The following is a 20,074-nucleotide window of genomic DNA, read 5'->3' as shown; positions in this document are numbered from 1 at the left end:
TATGAAGTACGGGAAACACTGTTCATACATTTAGAACGTACCTATACATCTTTTGTAAATATGCTAAGAATGTTTTAGGGTAAAAGTTGAGTGTTTGTGTTGGGCTATTGAGAATTTATTCGTATACACGGCTAGCCATCTCAGAGCTCCATCGCTAGCATAAAAGCCGCAAAGTCAGTGTACTGGGCGCATGTAAAGTTGAATTGTTAAGCAATTTGCGTGCGGAAATATGTTTAGGGAGTTATGCACGTGGTATTTTCTGTAACGTTCGTTACTTGTTCCTTTGAATATTGCCAAGTAAACTTGGTATTACTGGGTTAATTGGGGAAAAAAAAACGAAACGTGAAGTTATACGAGTCCGGAGTGGTTCGTAAAAGAAGCTGGTGACTAATATTGATAGAAATAGGGGAAGTTATAACGGAGAAGATGTGAACTAATAAAATTTTGTGTGTATTTAAAAGTGATCTATGTACATTCTACCGACTTGAAGATAAATGTAATGCATTTCAGGGAAACCTGAGTAACACCGTAGCCCTGAAAATGCTGTTTAATATAAATTGTATTTTCTAAATTCGCGGTAAAACCCTTGTCGAGAAAATACTGCGTGAGCGTCTGATTTATTAATCATCAGTAACACAAAACTTCTAAGTGAAAAGCAAACGCTCAAATATTTTTGAAAAATAATTCCGAATGAAAAAGTAGACAATGGGTTGTATCCTTTTAACTTCGGCCTCTGTTGTAGCTGCCATCTCCTAACAGAGTTTGTATTATTTTGCCATACAGTATCTAAGATCCAGCCCGCTCATTCTGGTTTGTTCTTCCTCCTGCCTGTAAACTCTAAATCCATGAGGCTCTGGAGATGACTTCTTTCAGCAAATAAATGCTGTCACTGAATTTTATGTACAGTACCATCCAACTAACTCACCTGAAACTGCTCACGTTTGCATTGAAACCACATTCTTTATTCTCCAGTCTGCAGTAGTAATAGCACAGTTGTCTTTGCTCCTCTTTTCCAACTTTTTTGTTGACTTTAGTTACTCTTCTAAGACTAACCTCCTTTAACTTGCAAGTTTCCTATATTATAGGACTTGACAGTGTTCATGTGCAAAATGTCCTAGAAGACTTCATCATTTCCTTTTGTAGATCTAAATGTGAATTGTTTCACTTATATGATACTTCTTTCCACAGCAAGTCACCAGTCAGAGCTGTGTGCACCTGCTGGCTCGCTGTGAATGCTGTCATCATACCTTCATACTGGGCACCTTTCTCAGGTGCACAGCTCTGCCTGTATGATCGCCCACTGTATGTATGCCTTTCATTCCAGACTCGTATTACACTTCTGCCTTTCTTGTTACCTTCATTTGCCTGCAGCCACCATTTCACAGCTCTGCTTTTCTGTCTCTTCAGCTACGTCTGTGTATTGTCTTCTGAAGGCCTATTTTTGCTTTCAACTTCCAGTTGTACATGCCAAAGTGTGAAAAGTGTGAAACCACTGTCCCCCATGCTGTAACGCTGTACTAACTTTTTTTACCCTTTTTTCTGTCTCAGCTGGCATCCTCCCAGTACAAGTGCAGTCCAGGGCACCTTGCCATCGGCCCAAGCCTTTGATTTCCTCACAGGATATATGACCTGGTGTAGTATAGCTCATTCCTGCTTTCCAACACATATAGTTCCCATAGGTCTTATATTGTATATATAAATGTCTGTTTTTGTCCTCCTTTTCTGCTGCAGGCCAACATGACACAATGTTGGTCCCTCCTGCACTGTTTTTCAATTCTGTTGGCTCCTATTGCCGATTCTGCAACCATTTTTCTTTGTGACCTTCTCCCGATCCCTTCTTTAGCAAGCATCCTCACCACAGTCCAGGCGGTTTATTGCCAGGCAAAGTCATATGTCCCATCTGATGCATTTTCTCCCTCTATCTCCTCTTCAGCCCCAGGAAAAACTAAGGTTGCTGCTGGAAGAGGTGTTAGTGGGGCCAGCAGGGGGCGTTCACCCTGTGTTCCATGTGGGTCCTAATGCCCTAGTATAGTGAAGGGGACACTTTACTGTAAACAGGCGCCGTCCTTCAGATGAGATGTAAAACCGAGGTCCTAACTCTCTGTGGTCATTAAAAATCCCAGGGCGTTTCTCGAAAAGAGTAGGGGTGTAACCCCAGCGTCCTGGCCAAATTTCCCATTGGCCCTTACCAATGATGGCCTAATAATCCCCATCTATGTATGGCTTCATTACTCTGCTATCCTCCCCACTAATAGCTGATGTGTGGTGAGCGTTCTGGCGCACTATGGCTGCCGTCGCATCATCCAGGTGGATGCTGCACATTGGTGGTGGTGGAGGGGAGTTCCCATTACCTGTAAAGCGCTTTGAGTGGAGTGTCCGGAAAAGCACTATATAAGTGTAAGCAATAATGATAAATTATTAATTATTTTCCATGTTTCTCTTAATACCTTTTTTGTGTTTTCAGCTCACCTGCACTCTGGCCTCAAAGTTTCCTTTACCTACCCATAATTTTAATAAACTATAAATAGTTTCATCCCTTAGTCAGTTCTCTTTTCCCTCTGTTCACAAGATTTTGCAAGGCGAGGTATTAATCTTTCCTATTTGCTTAGTCATTTTTGGCCTATGCAGGCCCCTGCTCTGTCGAGACCGGTCCTGTTTCTATCTCTGACACACTTTGTCTTCTTTCAAAACACTGTTACTAAATTTGTCATTTTCAATTTTTCATCTTCCAAGTTCTCCACAGCTTTATGTGAGTATTCTTGTCAGTGCGTTGTCACTTTAGCTTTTCCTTGGAGCAAAACAATCAGTCTTAATTAATTCAGAGAACTTGACAGCGAAATGCAGGAATGTATTTGATGGAATGTCTTCCACTCTGAATCTAGTGCAGCCTTATTCACTCCTGGCATTCCTATGAATATTCCGCTGCACCTTTTTTTCTATAAGTCCAAAACTCTGTTTTGCACAGCACTGCTCCTTGATGATGTCGACTCATATTGGACAGTCTGGAAATGTTTCCAAGGCTTTCACTAAGCATATGCCTTTCCTTCATTTGAAATACTATTTTTAATCCACAAACGGAAACTTCAATTCAGATCATCTTCTGTTAAAAGTTATACCAACCAGTGACAAATCACTTGAAGCTATGCTTCTATCAGCTTTTTTTTTTTCAATTTTAGGAGGTTCTAGTTTAGGAGTTCTGATTGAATTCTAATGAATTTGTGTTCTGAAGCAAAGGAAATTAAAATTTTAGAATTCATTCATGATTTAAACTCAGTCTTGATCCTACTTTGTCCAACATGACAATCTAATTTTCACAACATCCTTAAAACTGACAGGGTTTTCTTTTTTAGACTTTTTAAGTCACTCATGTAATGGCTCAGAGCGTTATAGGAAACACTTCTATCTTGTGGCTGGGTACCATTTTTAAAAGCTCCTGGGATGACACTCTTGTGGTTTATGTTGACAGTTCTCTGTGATCAAAATATCTTCTAGTATCTCACCTAAATCTTTCTGCTGTACTATTCTTTTCCTCTCTTCTTGAATAAAAAAAAAATTATAACATGCCTGTTCTGTATATATTTGGCTAACATTTTTTTCATATTGTGTTTTCCAAGACTGAACAAAAATACAAAAAATAAAATAGTCTTTATGCCTTAGAATATAAAAACAAAGCATATGTTTGCAATATAGGGGATTTCCTATATACAGCACATCATAAATAGTGCAATTCCTTTTTTTGTGATCAGAGTGAAATCAGCAGTATTTTTAACTGGGTTTGTGCAATAGCTAGCATTAATGTCATATGTCTCTCCTCTTCTACAGATAAATGTTAAGACATTTTTCTAACTAAAAGGTTTCTGAATAACATATGTGATGTTCAATGAAGCATGGAAATGGAAAACATCAGTACCATGTATTGGTATGCTGGGCAAATGTTCAAGGTCAAAATTCTTCCACGGGGGGGGACGTTTAAAGGCGGAATCGAGGGCACCGAACAATTTTTGTGCTCCCTCTCTTTAAAGCCCTGGCCAAATACGAAGACAGTACGTTCAAACTGAATTAAAAACTACACATCCCAGTTAACATGGCAGTGCTTGTGATCCTTGGGCTTAAGCAATGAAACAGGGCGAAAAATCAGTCAAATGACTTTGGGGCCGAGTTTTGAAAGCTTCACCTATCAGCAACAAAGCGAAAATTACACGATAGGCTACCTCAAACTGTCAGTTACACGACTATGCATGTCGCTTAAGCCACTCCTATTTGGCATTTTAGTTATGGAGGTGGGAAGATTTATGAGCAATCTAATTTCTTATTTGTTTAAACAGTGAAATTTCAGCTGCAAAAGATCGCACCAGAGGCAGCACTAGCTCTTCTTGTCATAGACGTTCAGGAAAGGGTGAAATAAGTCATGTCAAGTGCAATAATTTGGTGATCAGTAATAACAGCTTAAAAATGTGAACATAGTAATGTAAAAATGTTGGGAACTTCACAATTAAGAGGACAAGAAATAAAAGAGGGGAACCGTAAGCTTTTTAAGGCTGAAACTAAAATTCAGTCTAAAAATTAAGGCAAATGAAAACTTAGGACGTTAAAGTTTTAGCGATGTAAATGTTAAAATTCAAAAATGCACATTAGCAAATAGTTTTAGAATTGGAGCAGGTGTTACTTTAAAATAAGCGAACAGAAAAAAGCCATGACCAGACATAGTGCAGAAGAGGGATGCAGGAACAGGAATCTAAGCTTGCAAAAGCTTAGATATACAAAAAATCACAGAAAGGTGTGTATTAAAAAAGAACATGTGAACCTGAAGCAGATCTGGTGAAGAGTTAGAGGCTTAAATAATCAGGTGTATTTCCGGCAGGGAGAGTATGAAGGTTTGATGGGATAGTTAGAAAATCAGCACACAAGAAAAACAAAAACATGCAATTCAGAGAGCCTTATATGAATTAATAGCAAATGTGGTTTCATGGAAGGCTTCTCAAATAGTTGGGCATTCAGGTAGATTGCCAAGGATTTGTAAATATGTTTTGTTAAAGCAAGTCAGTTTTTTGCAACACATAAAAGACATTTTTCCAAGAAAGTAATTTAGTCTTTATCACTAATGGAACCACTAAATAAAAACATACATATAGAAATCTAAAGATTTTTTTTATTCAATGTTGGTAGCAGGCTGAACTTAGGACTCAGCGGCTGTCAGATTGAGCTGTTTATTTTGTTGCAGAGTTGCTGCAAGATGTTAACAGTGCAAACAGGTATTTAGAAATGACTAATTTCAAGAAGGAGATTTTCAGAATAATTCTAAATCTAGAAGGATAGAGAAAGCACAGAAAATAGGTAGTTAGATTGATCAGATTAATATGCATTTAGCAAAGAGGGTGTGAGAAGAGTGACAAACCAGTATACTTTAGATCTTTTTTTCTGAACCAGAGAAAATCTGATCATGTTTCTCTATAACTAAAAACTATTTTATATAGCACCTTTAAAATAAGCATCTCAAAGCAAGTAAATACATATAAGAAAGACACGCAGTTAGAAGTACTACCAAAATTAGAAAATGAAGCAGATACAGACACTAAATAAGTCTTCTGAAAAGAAAGGTTTTGAGGTTAGATTTAAATGCACTCAGGGTAGGTGACTGATATCACTGGGGATACAAATCCAGAGCTCTAGGGTGCAGCTAGAGAAGGCCCCGTCACCCACAGAATGTAGATGTTCTTGAGTTTTCCCATAAGCTAATTAACCTACCAGTATGTTTTGGACTGTGAGAGGAAATCATATCACCTGGAGAAAACCCACTGAACCCAGAGAGAACATGCAAACTCCACCCACACAGGACGGCAGGAATTGACCCTAGGGCCCCAGCGCTGCAAGATAGCAATGCTAACCACTTCGCCACCATTGGAAATGGATGGATAACTTAGTTATCTTTCTAGTTCACAGATTTGCATGCATAATTTAATTTTGAAAGCCACTGAGACATCTGGTGTTACTGTTGTATTTATGAAAAAACATACAAAAAGTATGCACCACTGTGCCATCCTATTCCTTAGTTAATACATTTGATTTTTATAAAGTTAACATTGTTATTCATTGTTAGAAAAATAATTTTGAATTATATTTTACACTTTTTTCTTTATTTTGTATTTAGCTTGTTTTCTGATAGTCAGATTTAATGTACATTTGAACAATGAAAATACATTTTTACAAGTGCAGCAATTTATTACAGTGCTAATTTTAATATTATTGATTACTAATAGTTTATGCTAATATCTGTCTTATTTAGATGTATTTAAAACATTGAACTAAGTGTGACATAAATTCAGGAATACAATCGAGCATAGTTTTGTGGTTTTTGTATAGATTAAACTTTCCTAAAATGTATAAAAAAACTTTCCACATGTAATGTCATTATGAAGCACAATAAGTTCCTGCTTTATTTATTTACGTTGTTTAATCTTAAACACTAAGTTATAAATGCAGACGCAGTCGGCGCACTCTGCTATAGAACGCTCATTGAGTATGGCTGAGCTCCACGTCTCCCCCTCTCTGTGTCGCCTCCTTCTCTGATGGTGCGCAGTGGGTGGTGCGCTATTTTCCCAGCCTCTGATTGGGAGGAAAGAAAAAGACCTGCTGATATGCTTGACACCACAGGAAGAGAAAAGAATGTGATTTTTTTTCTGTACGAGACGTGTGTATCGTTTACGAAAGTATTTTAAACATTTAATTAAAAAGTAAAAATCTTACAGCGTACACAAAGATTCTAAGCTGATCATGAGGAAGTAAAATCACCTGTTTTTCATGCATAAAATGTTTTTTATAGCATGACATGCAATGACTTAGACATGCAATGTCTAAGTTAGGCAGGAACGCATCATTGTATCTCATTTCGATTTCTTTTTTAAAAATTAAATAGTTTGCCCAGCATAGTATTACACAAAAAATGTAATGATCATTGGTCATCACAGATTGAAGATCTCTTTATTCATTTCAATTGAAAATCTTTAAGGTAAAATTTCTGAAAAATAGGTAGTTTATGTACACTGCATATGGAAAAGGTGAAATACAGAAATTGTTGCTAGGTTACACACACCAGGAATCTCCAGTGCAATGCCAATGCAAATAAAACACTGTCAAGTAACATTTTTTAAAGCATTAAAATAAGAGTACACTAAGAAGAATTCCCCATTGTTACTGTAGTGCACAGTATTGTGGTGTTGTTGTGTGTAACAAGTAATTATTGACTATTACAGATGAGCGTAATAGATTACACTTTATTACCAGCAAAAGGTTAAAAAAGAAAAACTGAAGTGAAATGAATGGAATTTCTTTCTTAAAGGGGAATCTGCAAAGCTATTTCCTTAGTTCGAGGTTAGGAAGAATCAAGATTGATGGGTTGGGTGCATTACAAACAGCAATAAAAGTCAAAGGTACACAGTGACACAGTAAAAACCTCCAATTCACATCACAAAATACATGACATTTCCAGGTAAGAGCAGCACCATGTTCTGGAATTCAGAACGAGGCAACAACACGTCAGGTGACGTGTGCGGCCCTGTGACATTGTAAATGAGTAGGCTGGTTTATGCATCTCTTTTAATCCAATAGAAATATTGCTCTTGATCTTGAGGGTTTTGCCAACAAATACAGTACTACTTGTTATCTCTACATGCAGATCACATTGGAACATTTCTGCAGTGACGTATCTACTGCACAACCTCTATTTATACTCTCATACATCACATTACATTAGCCATTATGGAGGTTAGTGAGCAGGCAGGGCCGTATCATGTCGCAGTTCGTGGGAATTTGAAAGTGAGTTTGCAGTTTGCGACAACATGGCAACAAAGTTCACAATTTTGTGCTTAATTTGAAATTTGTAATTTTTTTTTCTTTACCATCAATTAATTTATTTTGTTACCGAGATTTGCATTTCCCCATTAAGATGCCTAGTAAAAGCATAAAGTTGTCTTTTGTTTTTTTTTTGTTTTCACGGGGGTAGGCACATAGGCACAAAATATAATTTAGTGGTTTAACTTAACCAGTTTGGAAACTTCTCAGAGCAACAATAAGAAATAAGTGGAGGCATTCAGACGATCTTGTTCATTTAATTGCTAGCAGTTTATTGGCCAAGGATCTTAGCTGGCTTAGCTGTTTATCAATGACCCCACAACCCTTTGTGAAGAGTCTTTTCTGTCTAATTCCAGTCCTACTGTAAATGTACATGTGCTTGCTCTTGTGTCCTTGTTCTCTAGGTTCAGTCCTTGATCTTTCTGGTTTGCAATGTCAAAATGAGGAGTCCATTCTAAAATGGGGAAAGACTGATATCATTGATGACCATTCTTATAATCTACTGAATATAATTCTATATAAACATCACCATTTCATATTTATTTTCAGACAGGAAGGTGAGCAAAGAACAGTTCCAGTTTATATTATAGAAGAATTGGCAGTCCTGATGTAAGGCATGGCTCCCATTTTCACTTTCAGTCTGGGGCAGCAGCTGTGATGTGGTCTGATTTGCATAAGAATTGCAGATTTAATAGGCACTAGTGCATTGTGAGCATTTCTTACACTTTTAACCTGCATTGTGATTTCTGTTCTTGTTAATTAAGCCTTCACACCACCCAGGCAAGGGTTGACTTTACACTGCACATAAGACACCGGAAATAAGTTTAGCCCCTGATCACCATGTAAACCATGTGCCAGTTTCAGATTCCAAACCTAGTGCTGGCCTTTTGTTTGCCAGAAATGTCTTCCCTCTGCCACTGAGTACTGAGTTTGTAATCTGGGAGAATTGGGTGGATTTATTTTTCCACTTTTTTAACTTTATTCCAGGCCTTACTTTTTATTAGTCATTGAAGGTGCAAACTAGAATAAGAAGTTAAAAAAACAAAATAGTACGAGATTCACAGAACACATTTTTAGCACTATAGAAAGCCCCATTACAAACTGCTTTCAAGTTAAGTATAGGTACATTATGTGCTGTTACAATATACAGTAGAGAATATTTTTCAGGAAATGATGTTTGAGCACTTTAATATAAATTAAATTCAAATTATTGTCTCATTGGGAAAATGTGTTTTAAAACCAACATAAACATGAAACTTCTAGATTATATTAACTATAATTACATTTCACTGTCATACCTACCGTATAAGAAGGAGGGAATGAGGAATTGAAGACATCAGAACATTGACACACAGCTGGAAAAACTTGGAAAAACTTCTTTCCAGGTAAATATTTTAGTCTGAAGTAGCCAACTCTTTTGGGTCCAATAGAATCATTACGAGATCCTCTCCTAATTTTAGATTTTTGACCGAGTTTTAAATATCTTCATGTATTATCTAATTTAATAAAAGACATGTAAGCAATTAGACAACCTTAGTTAGACATAAATTAACTGTGAACATCTCAAATATTCTGTGAACACTTAGAAATCTGTGTAAAGAAATAGACATGAGATGTGAACAATTATTGTAATACCCTTCAACCAAATGCAGGGTCATAAGATAAATACAACTGGTCTTACTGTGCAACTGCATTACTGGATGATTGACTGTGTATTCAGGTTTGGCTTCATATGCCCTTCACTCACAGCATGCAAATCTGCTTTAGAATTGGGTGAACAGGGTAGGCTGGCAAAGCTTTAGAAATTAATTAATTTAGAATTAATTTTTTGACATTTTCGACACTTCACCTGAGAGCACAAAAATCAAAAAGACCAAAACCCTCTCATTGCAATGCTGTTACTGTTACGAATGAAATCGCTCCCAGACAATGCTAATATGAAGAAGAATGTCTGCATTAGGAATTAATACACAGAATTTAAAAACAAATATCATGTATGCATTTTTGAGATGGTACCGGTAGATTCATGTAGAAACATATAGGCATACTTTGTTCTACTATGTTTTGATTGTATTAATTATAGTTCTCAAGTATTAATAAATGATGACAAACCCTTAGCCTAAGCTGATAGGTACCTATTAGGTCTCATTCTCATGTAATTATGACCGCTGTCCTGCGGCACCCCTCGGTTAACGGTTGCCCTGGGAAACCATCACGTTCTCATGAGGGCTCACAGTTCTCCAGGTCTTACTGTTCTGACCGGATCCCCCTCTGATGATCCGTCCTAGTAAGCAATTATGTTTTCAGTTATTCAATTGCTGTATTCTCTCTTAAATGCCAAGGCTTCATCATGTTTCATTTCACCCTGTTCTTGTCCCGGCTGCAGTACTGCTCCCACTCTGTGTACCACATCTTCTTTCCAGTCTTGTGGGCTGTAGCTCCAGCGGGCTGAAGCGCTTCATTGGCCTCCCTGGGTAGTTGTGTTATCCTGTGCGTCCTCCTGTTCCTGGGAGCTCGGCAGCAGGAATCTGCTCCCCGTGGCTGAGTGAGTGACGCCCCAAGAGCCGAGACTTCCCAATCACGGTCGATGGGCTCAGGCCATTGCATGTTCAGCGCGTCGGCCTTCAAGCTTGTTGACCTGCATCCCAGACTATTCAAGAGGGCTGCCCTCCAAGACCCCGTGCAGTCTGCTTTTCTTTCTTTTCACCAGTTGGTTCAGTCCCGACACCAAGGCTCCCTGACTCCACCCAACGGGCTGTGTTGAGCAGTTTGTACAGAGATGCGCTGTGCCGTCTTTTCTCGAGGGATGCAGTGACCTGGTTTCTCCTAGGACTTAAACAGCCTCACCTGTTCTTCTCTTTTGCTAACCAGATGGGGCAATCCTTTCTCCGCTGGCCAGTTCTTTATGAATCTTTCCTTCCTCTTTTCCATTACTAACCGGCCTGGGCTGATTAAGCCCCTCTGGCCAGTAATCTATTAATCTATTATCACCTCCCTTTACTTTCACTTTCTTTCCATCCCGGATGGCTCAAGCTCCAACCTGTTGGGTCTCTTTGGGCATTCTGCCATGCTCTGGTCCCTCGCTCTTGGGTTCTGACTAATCACCAGACTAATCACATTGTAACATATGGACCACAAGCTTTGTCTGAAGCTATTGAATTCATTTTTAAACACAGTGTTTTCAAAAGCTGAATATAAATCATTACACAAAGGGAGCTGACACAGTAATTGTTTCAGCTTCATATTATTTACTGTATATTTTCAATGTTTCTCCTGTTTTTTTCTTTACATAAGCCTTTCAGTGTTTCAATACAAATACAGTTTGTTTTTATAGCTTTGATGAAACAACACTCTCCTGAAATAAAGGGTAATCTTTTAGAAAAATCTTGATGAGAGCCTTGGATCAATTAGCTATTAAATAAAAAAGAGCTCGATGGGCCAAATGGCCTCTTCTGCTTTATAATTGTTTTTCTGATCATAAATGCCATCTTTATAAGGGGGGATTGACTGTGTAATGAAAAATGAAGACGATTCCTAATATTTAAAAATATAGACTTTTGTAACCCTTATGTAAATTGAAAGAGTCACCCTAAAATGGAAATTAAATACTGTATATGCTGAAATGCTCATGAACTGCAAACTCAGATTTTATGACAGAAAAGACTGAAAAAAGCTAAGTTTATTTTGTTTTGGCTCTCTCATCTTTTCATTCTTTTGCAACCAGCTATTTGAAAGGAAAGTTTGAATTAAATCTGGATATACAGTTGAATGCAAAAGTTTGGGCACCTCTGGTCAAATTAAATGTTTTGTTGGTTTTCTGAGTGAAAAGAAGTTAACAAACCTCTGCCGCAAACAAACTTAACCTTGACATACTTCTGCAAATCTTAATGCACAGTTACTATTTTTGCGGAATTTAACAGATTGAAAAAAATAAAACAGTCTTAGTGTTCTCAGTTTTATATACTTCTGTGAAAGTGATCAATAATTGGTCCAGTGTTACAGCAAGTGCAAGCATGCAAAAGGTGTGCCACAGATCATCAGATATGTTCCTTGGTCCCCTGGGATCAACATCTATTCCAGCTGGAAACGTCAATGTCAGTGATGTAATTTGGCAGTGTCTTAGTGACCTGGTTGCCTAATTAACTCCCACAAAATCTTGATTGGGTTGGGACTGGTGGTCCCAGGTATGGACCAAAAGGTAGCATGATTTGATTGCTAATTGGTGCAGCAGGTCTTGTCTGACCCTTGTGTGTAAATCAGCAGTATTGCACTTCAATGATAAGACTGCTTTGATGTTTGTGCTTGAGAAATAGCAAGTGTAGAACAGTTATGAAAATGAGTTTTGTTCTTTTCAGTAATATTATCAATAACAGAAAGCAAACACTTTAAATTGGTATGAATAGCTCAGCATAACATTAAACAACTGCCACTCTGTCTCTCTGGGGTTCTCAGCTAAAATAAATGTAGGATCTAGAGACGATTGAGGTACCAGTGAAAAGGTTGGAGGTCCAAAACTATTATGTATGTTTTCTTCCATTTTTTTAACAATAATGACATAATGAATAAATGCTTAAAGGGATGAGCATACAACATCTCTAAAAGAAGGGACAAAATATCTCAGAAGTGAAAATCACTAAAGCAAAACTGCATATATAAAAGCTGCGTCCAAAGATCCAGTTTTCCACAGCTGAATCTAAAATACGGGTTCTGCCAATCTGGAGCTTGATTCAACATCTGCAGAATCAGTTTGATTTTTAAAAAAGTCCAGTGCAGACGTACCTGTGTCAGACAAACATTTGCATGTTCTGAAAATGCAGACTGCTTTCAACCCAGCAGTCTCAATTAGCCATGCAGAGCCCTGTGTATCAAAACTAGGCAATTACCTTTCATTTTCTGATTTGTATGTTCAAACACCATTGTCTAAAGAGACATAGAATCAGAAAACAGTCGATATATTAAGTGTGTAATGGTTACTCAAGTATTGTCACAATTTTTCAGAGAAAAACAGCTTTGTTAATATGCTGGGAGTCTATGATCCATGCTGATGCACAAACAATCAACATATAGACTGATAGTGTTACATATTATTATTATTATTATTATTATTATTATTATTATTATTATTATTATTATTATAGGGATGCCTGAGACCCGCAGTCAGGGTTATGGATCCTCTATGATGCTCAGCTGCAGTTTGCAGTTGTAGTTTTTGCCTTCTTGAAGGCAAACCTCAGGCAGTTGATCCCTTTGATTGGATTCTGATCAGTTATGGGTCCTTGTTGTCTGAGGGGGCTGAGAGAGTCCAGTGATGTCTGATGAATGGTTATTGAATGCGGTTAGCCACTTCACTACCCTGCCAGCACCATTCCCTCTGTTTTTTGCTGAGCTGTAGCATTGTACTGTAATTCATAATGGTGAAGAAGTGAAACTTTCATGACGCCTAATACTGGCTTGAAAATTCATATGCAAAACCACACGCTTCATGTACTTTTATACTTTGGAGGTATAGCGGTATGTCAGGAGTATAAAAGTACAAGTTAAACAATGTAATGATGCAATGTTTTTGTAATGTAATTTGGAAAATAGGAATCATAAAGCATTTACTGGCACACTGTTTACTGCAATTCTATTTTTTCATGAGAAAGGAGAAACTATTTCCTAATGTAAAAAATACAATAAATGGTTTAACCATAGTTTACATATTTATGAAATATAAATCCTGTGAGTTTTTTGTGAGTTCTGTTTTAAGTATGATCGTCAGTGCTCAACAGATATTAACCTTCATGTCAAAATGTTTGTAACTTTTTGAGTCAGAAAGAGGGTATTAGTAACACTGAACATGTATTACAGGCAGTGCAGTGGTATGAGGCTCTAATACTCCAATACCTTTGTTGTGCTGTAACGGAAAATTACCTTTTTTAGAAATAACAAAAGTTAGCTTCCTGAATACTGCTGGAATTATTTATTTTGAGGTTGTAACTGGATTGTTTAGGAACATCTATTGATTCAATTAATTAACAGTATGCTCACCTAAAGGCAATTGTGTATTATAGGCAGGCTGGCAAAACTAGGACAAGAGACTGCAAATTTAAGTCCCATTTAACTTTACAGTTGTGTTTTTTACCTTTTTATTACATTTATTTTCCCAAGAATTTGACATCTCTTATCATTTAGAAATGGAAATTCTAAGATGGAAAGAATTTAATCCTTACATTCAAAGGATCCATCCTCATGTTTCTTATAAGCGCTGAAATGAATTCCTTTTTTCTCAACTTCATTGTCAACTGAAGGAGTCTGCGGTTTCTAATTGTTTTTCATATGTGACAGTTAAAAGGTTAAGATAATTGGACTATAGTTTCCTGGTAAGTGTACCCCCCATTTTGTAAACCATAAAAATATACTGTAATTATTTAACTTTACAAATGAAAGGAAGCAACAGTATTTTTTGATTTTGGATTGTTTAATTTCTTTATTTTATTTATTATATTAAGTGTGTTGTATATTCAGATGCGCTTATTGTGCTTTTTTATGTTTTCAACTAATATTGGACTTTTTTTCTACAATGCCTTTACTTTTTTAAACCTTTTTTTTCCAATTTTTGGCCTTATGATGAATTTTTTAATGCAGTTTATACATGTGGAAAAGTTTTGCTTGCCATTCTGAAATTAGCCATTGGGTTATATGTTAAACATTAAAATAGTCAAGGCAATGTGTATCTGTGTAGTAGAATAGACTAGAAGGTAATCAGAAAAAAATAAATAGTAAACATTTGTTTAAACTAGCAGAACACCAAAACCTTACCACTTTTTTTATTAAACAATACATTTATACATAAACAATGTAAACACATTTGCAAAACTGCCAATTAAATTCACTGGAACATTGGAAGTGTTTCACATACTGAGAGTCTCTTACATTAAATTACTGCCACTTGTCTTACAACACACTGTTGGAAATGTTGTTAATTTTCAAGGAATTGCAACCTTTTTCAACTTAATACAAACATAAGAAATAAAGTATTTGTATCCATGATACTGCATGTACAGTACTTGTAATGTAATAACCCCAACAGCATTTTAAATAGAAGAAGGGGATAAGTGTTTACAATAGTAATGGTAGAATGGTACACTTGACTATTGCTATTAACAAAACAAAACATTATGTTAAACAAAATCTATATTAACATAAATGCCTAAAACCACCTAGAGGATTGGAAATGTAGTATAAATAAAAAAATAAAACAAGGAGTATGTTCTCTGGCTTATTTTGTGTTCTTTTGAAAAGCAGTTTCTTAAGCCATTTACATCCTTGAAATGCATGTCTAATTTAAAGTCTTCCAGTGATTTCAGACGTTTTTATATTTCCATACAAATATAAAAATAGTTTTTATTTTTTTATATTTGAATTAAATTACTCTGTACAAAGTCCTAGCAATCAGTAATAAGTAACCATACACTTTTGGAGTTACTCAGCTACTTGTTTATTTGAATTATTAATAAAGATTTGTAAATTGAAGAAGTATGATGGCCTTTTCAAATTAAGTCATTTTCATTAATGTTACTGAAGTTACATTTCAGTACTTTAATGGACTTAAGTTACATTAAGCTACAATTGCAATTAGAGCTTTTGTATGTGATTAAAATATAAATTCGTTAATTGATGTCAATTGACATTACTGAAATACTTAAAGAATAGTGTAAGAAAAGAATCTGTTCTGTTTGTTTAGTTTGATTTTCATTATTCATTAAAATACAGGGAGATCTCTTCACATGCTTCCAGAACAGCTCTGGCTTTGAGAAGTCTTACTGACCCATTTTTTTTCCAATTGAGACTTCAGTCAAAATCATTGGAATGGTCAATATTTTTGCAGATGGTTGTAAATAGTTAACTGTGCAATTTAACTTACTAGACTAGATGAAAAAATAAAAATAACAAAAAAGTCTCATGGTTGAGATGAGTGCATTTTTTAAGTAGCTGAAAATGATTATTGGGGGAAAAAAAAGGACATGACATTTAAAATATTTGTCTACTGGATCTATTTCTGCACTCTGTGCTTGCAAACTCTCTGACATGCTACTCAGCCCATCTCTCTCTGTTGTGACCATGATGTTTAGGTTACAGTTCATGCAGAGCAGAAGCAAAAGGTTCCCTTGTATGCAGTTAATTTATTTTATACATTTCTGGTCCAGGTACGGTATATTCCCAAATGCCAGAACCAAACAGAACTCCAAAAAGTTTTATTCTTTAACTGTTAATCTACTTATTTGGAATGCAAAAAGTTCTAGAATCCAAGAAGACAGAAGCCAAGTGGTGGCCTACTGTAAGTTGTCCTAACTTTCATCTTTAGTATTGGGGTGCCAACATCATTAGTCCACCTTTAACATAATGGATATTCACTACACATACACTACAGTACCTCAATTATAGCCACCAATTTTCTTTCTCTTTGTCGATGACGCATCGGCATTTGATGCAGAGTGGGATATACCGTGTCAAAATATACAAAACTTTTTCTCCTACGTACAAATGAAATAAGACTAAGTTGCAGACTTATATTAAAAAAGAGACCAATATTGATATTTGTTTTGATGAAAAAGATGTTATGTTAAGTTTCAGCCCCATCGATAATAATATTACAGTTTTGTTTGTAATACATTTAATTATTATAATGGCACGTTATTATGTACACAAAATGAAGTGGTCTGGGAAGTCCCTGTTGTTTGAGCATTTTAAACTGAATGTAAGGGAGACTATTGCAGACTATTTCGAAGTGTAAAAATATGGAAGCAGTGCGGACATTATTTTTATTTAATTTGTTTAATCTTTTTTTCATAACTTGAATTTATGTAGTAATATGTACCCCTGACGATATTTTTGTCTTGAATTGTTATACTGTATGTACTCTTGTTTGTATTGTACTTTTTGTTTTTTGTTAAAAATAAATAAAAAATTAAAAAAAACAAACAAATGAAATCAGACTGCCATTTTCCTCCACCTCCCTCGTGAAATACTGTATATAGAGACCCATGCGTAACCGTAGTCTTGGAGAGAGAGTAGCATATTGCTGAAAATTGATTTTCGTTCTCCCCATTATCCATTTTTACCCTCATCAGAAATGCCTGGAAGCAGGATATCAATCACGGTTCCAATAGATGAGTCCATTTTGCAGGGAATACATTCCTCGTTAGTCAGTCCTCAGGATGAGTTAATAACATTTCAAATTGTGTACTGTTTAAAGTGTCAGAAAAAAAACACTGTTTGTGCCTTCCCTGATACTAGCTATCTTCAGCTTTTCCTAGCAACATTAGTTTTATAAAATTCCCAGCAATATTGTAGCCTTTGCCTCCCTGCTGGCTTGTTGCCAGACCCCCCTCCCCACACATTTTCCCCCTCTTCCTTTTTCTTTCCTTGTCTACACTGTTGTGCGTTTTGACTGTTCTGTCGCAGCTTGTGTACAAAATAGAACTTCATTTGGTTCATTTATGCAGTTACAGGAACATAATCGTTTACTTCTGTTTGTAAAGATTTTCCCCTATTAAAATCTTGATATTATTATACTACTGTGTGGGGCTCCGTAGAGTGTGAGTGAGCCATCTAAGCTGCATTCATTTCTAATGCACGAGATTTCTATCGACAGTGCCGTCTGTAGTATTACATACCCAGAAGAAGATTTTCATCTGTAGAGCTCCAGAGAGTTTCGTCTATGATGGATTCTATTGTCTGTTAAACCAATTGCCAGCATTATTACTGAATTCTGATCTACCGATGAATCTAAAAGCACAATAACACAAAGAGTCAACATACTGTATAATGCCTGACATATCTTGTAGGTCAAAAGAAACTTGAATGGATTTTAAATATTTGGAATTATGGATTTTAAATATTTTCAATATTTGGTGTAGATTTGTGATTTTTTAAATTATAGGGGTTTCGGGAAATACAGTGAATTGTTCAGTTTTCATTTGTTTCATTTGAATAAGTAACTGGAGTCTTTGTGTGCTCATTGTATATTTTTTGCAGTATTTTATGTTATGCAGTACTTTATAGTTTTTTCATGAATTTGCATGCAATGAGTTCCATTTTGCTAGGCATAACAGGTGTGTATTTTCTTGAAACTCTTATGTACCTACCATATGTGGTCTGTGTATTAATGAATGTAAGTTGTATGATATAACCTAAAACATTGTACACAACCTAAAACATTGCTCAGATACTGAAGCAACTTCAGAAGTTCAGGTTGTAGGAAGGTGGCAGGTTTAAAGTTCAGTGATATAAATTTGTTTTTTTTTTTCCAGTTACGAATGAATTAAGTAGCTATAAAGTAGTTAATGTCTAGTTCAGCAGATGTAAACTAGTTTAGTGCTAACATCAACAGTGATCGATTGTGCAGTTTGGAATGGGCATAATGAAGAATACAAATGGGAAAGACGTGCCACATTCTGGTGATAATAGCTCCACATTTCTGTGAGGAATAAAATAGCAAGAACTCAATGATTTATGGTTCATAATCCATACATTTTGTCAAAGCAGTAGCTTTGAAAGCTCAATCTTTAATTCTAACATGATCCAGATCAAATAGATCTAATTATTTGTTTGAAATAAAAATGTATATCGAGGAATCCAAGAATATAATATTGGAGGAACAACAGACTTAAAATGGTCCATGCATGTGTGATTATTGTTTCTAGTTCAGAGAACAGAAGGTTTATTTTCCTCTTGTGATGTCTGTGCTGATGTTTTCTATATCTGCCGGTGGCAGTAATCTCTTGCTTAACTGCATGTGACATCAGAGCCTTTTTTAGCATAATTAAACAAGGCGATTGCAATGGCTTAATGCGGTCTTTAAAATACAATGTAATAACTTTTAAATAGAATTTATAGTTCTTATGAAAGCACTTGTAATTTATCTTTCATATCGGTGGACAGCAGGGGTGTAGCCAGGAATTGATTTTTGGGTGGACCTGTGCAGAAGTGGGTGGCCCAGGCTCTGACTGACCATCTTGCCAGCATAGGGGCACCCCTCTAACAGTTTACAATCCAATCCTTCTGCGGTATAATCAAACAGCAGGATTAGTGGAACGTTATTTATATTTGTAGCGCGACAGGGTCGGCAAGGATGGAAACAGGAACTTAGGCTCTTTTATTTTGAAAGTCGGCGATTTATTAGTCGGACGTGCGTCTGGTACAACAGCAACAGAGGAAGTAAAACCGGAGAAAGCAGGGTACAACACACTAGGGTCATTTGGGGTACAGGTGTAGGGTGTTAAGTGGGTACAGGTATAAAAAGGGGGTGCAAAGCCAGGCATAACTATTTACAGGGATCTGGGCAACCTTTACATGGTGTACATCCGTTCCAGATGGTCAGCAGCACTGGCCAGTGGCTCTCTTAGTCCCCGTCCTGCCCTTTGCTTCGGCTGCAACGCCAGGCGAGGGCGCCACAATATATACATACAGTCTCTCTCTCTTTCTCACACACGCACACACAGGTTAAGCAATAATTACCTAGGCTGCCGAACGCTACTGTGCCACGGCGGACACGCATAAATAAACAATCAGTGCCTGTCTTTGTTGTGAGGTTTTGGCCTTCTAGACCAGACGCAGGCGTCGGGGCTTGGAATTTAATATTGCGATAATCTGGTCGCTATCTAGAGAGTCGGCAAGTTCCCGTTCAAATGATAGTATAGACAAGTTGTTCAGACGATCTGATGACATTGAGGATCGCAAACACATCTTGATCCGATTAACAGCTGAAAAGAGTCTCTCAATTCTGCATGATGTACTTGGAAGCGTGACTGTTTCTTTTAACAATGCGTTAACTTGCTAATAAACCAAAAACCTAGTGCTAGATAGCTCTAAGAGTATCTGACGACAACGATAGCCAATTAGGCTGCGCATGCACCGCCCCATTGCAATTACATAATTATCTTATTGGTCACAAAAGATGCAGTGAGCCAATAGCAAATTACATACCATTAAAAAATCAAATCATGTAATGCAAACAAGGGAAAAAATCTTAAATTACTGTGGACTGATTGGGTAGGCCTAGGATCAATCAGGGTGGGCCTGGGCAGTAGGGTCTTGAATATTCGTGAGGGTTTGGTGCAGAGAACCATCTCAGATTGCTAAATTTGCATGTATCCAAGTCCACCCCTATAATGTTGCATATTGAACTACATATGTGACAGTATATGTAGTACAGTATGCGACAGATATGTTGGGGATATGT

Source organism: Atractosteus spatula, chromosome 3 (assembly GCF_055471065.1).
Source record: "Atractosteus spatula isolate fAtrSpa1 chromosome 3, fAtrSpa1.hap1, whole genome shotgun sequence".
NCBI classification, from domain to species: Eukaryota; Metazoa; Chordata; class Actinopteri; order Semionotiformes; family Lepisosteidae; genus Atractosteus; species Atractosteus spatula.
The sequence above is the reverse complement of the archived record's forward strand: the minus strand, read 5'-3'. Positions refer to the sequence as shown.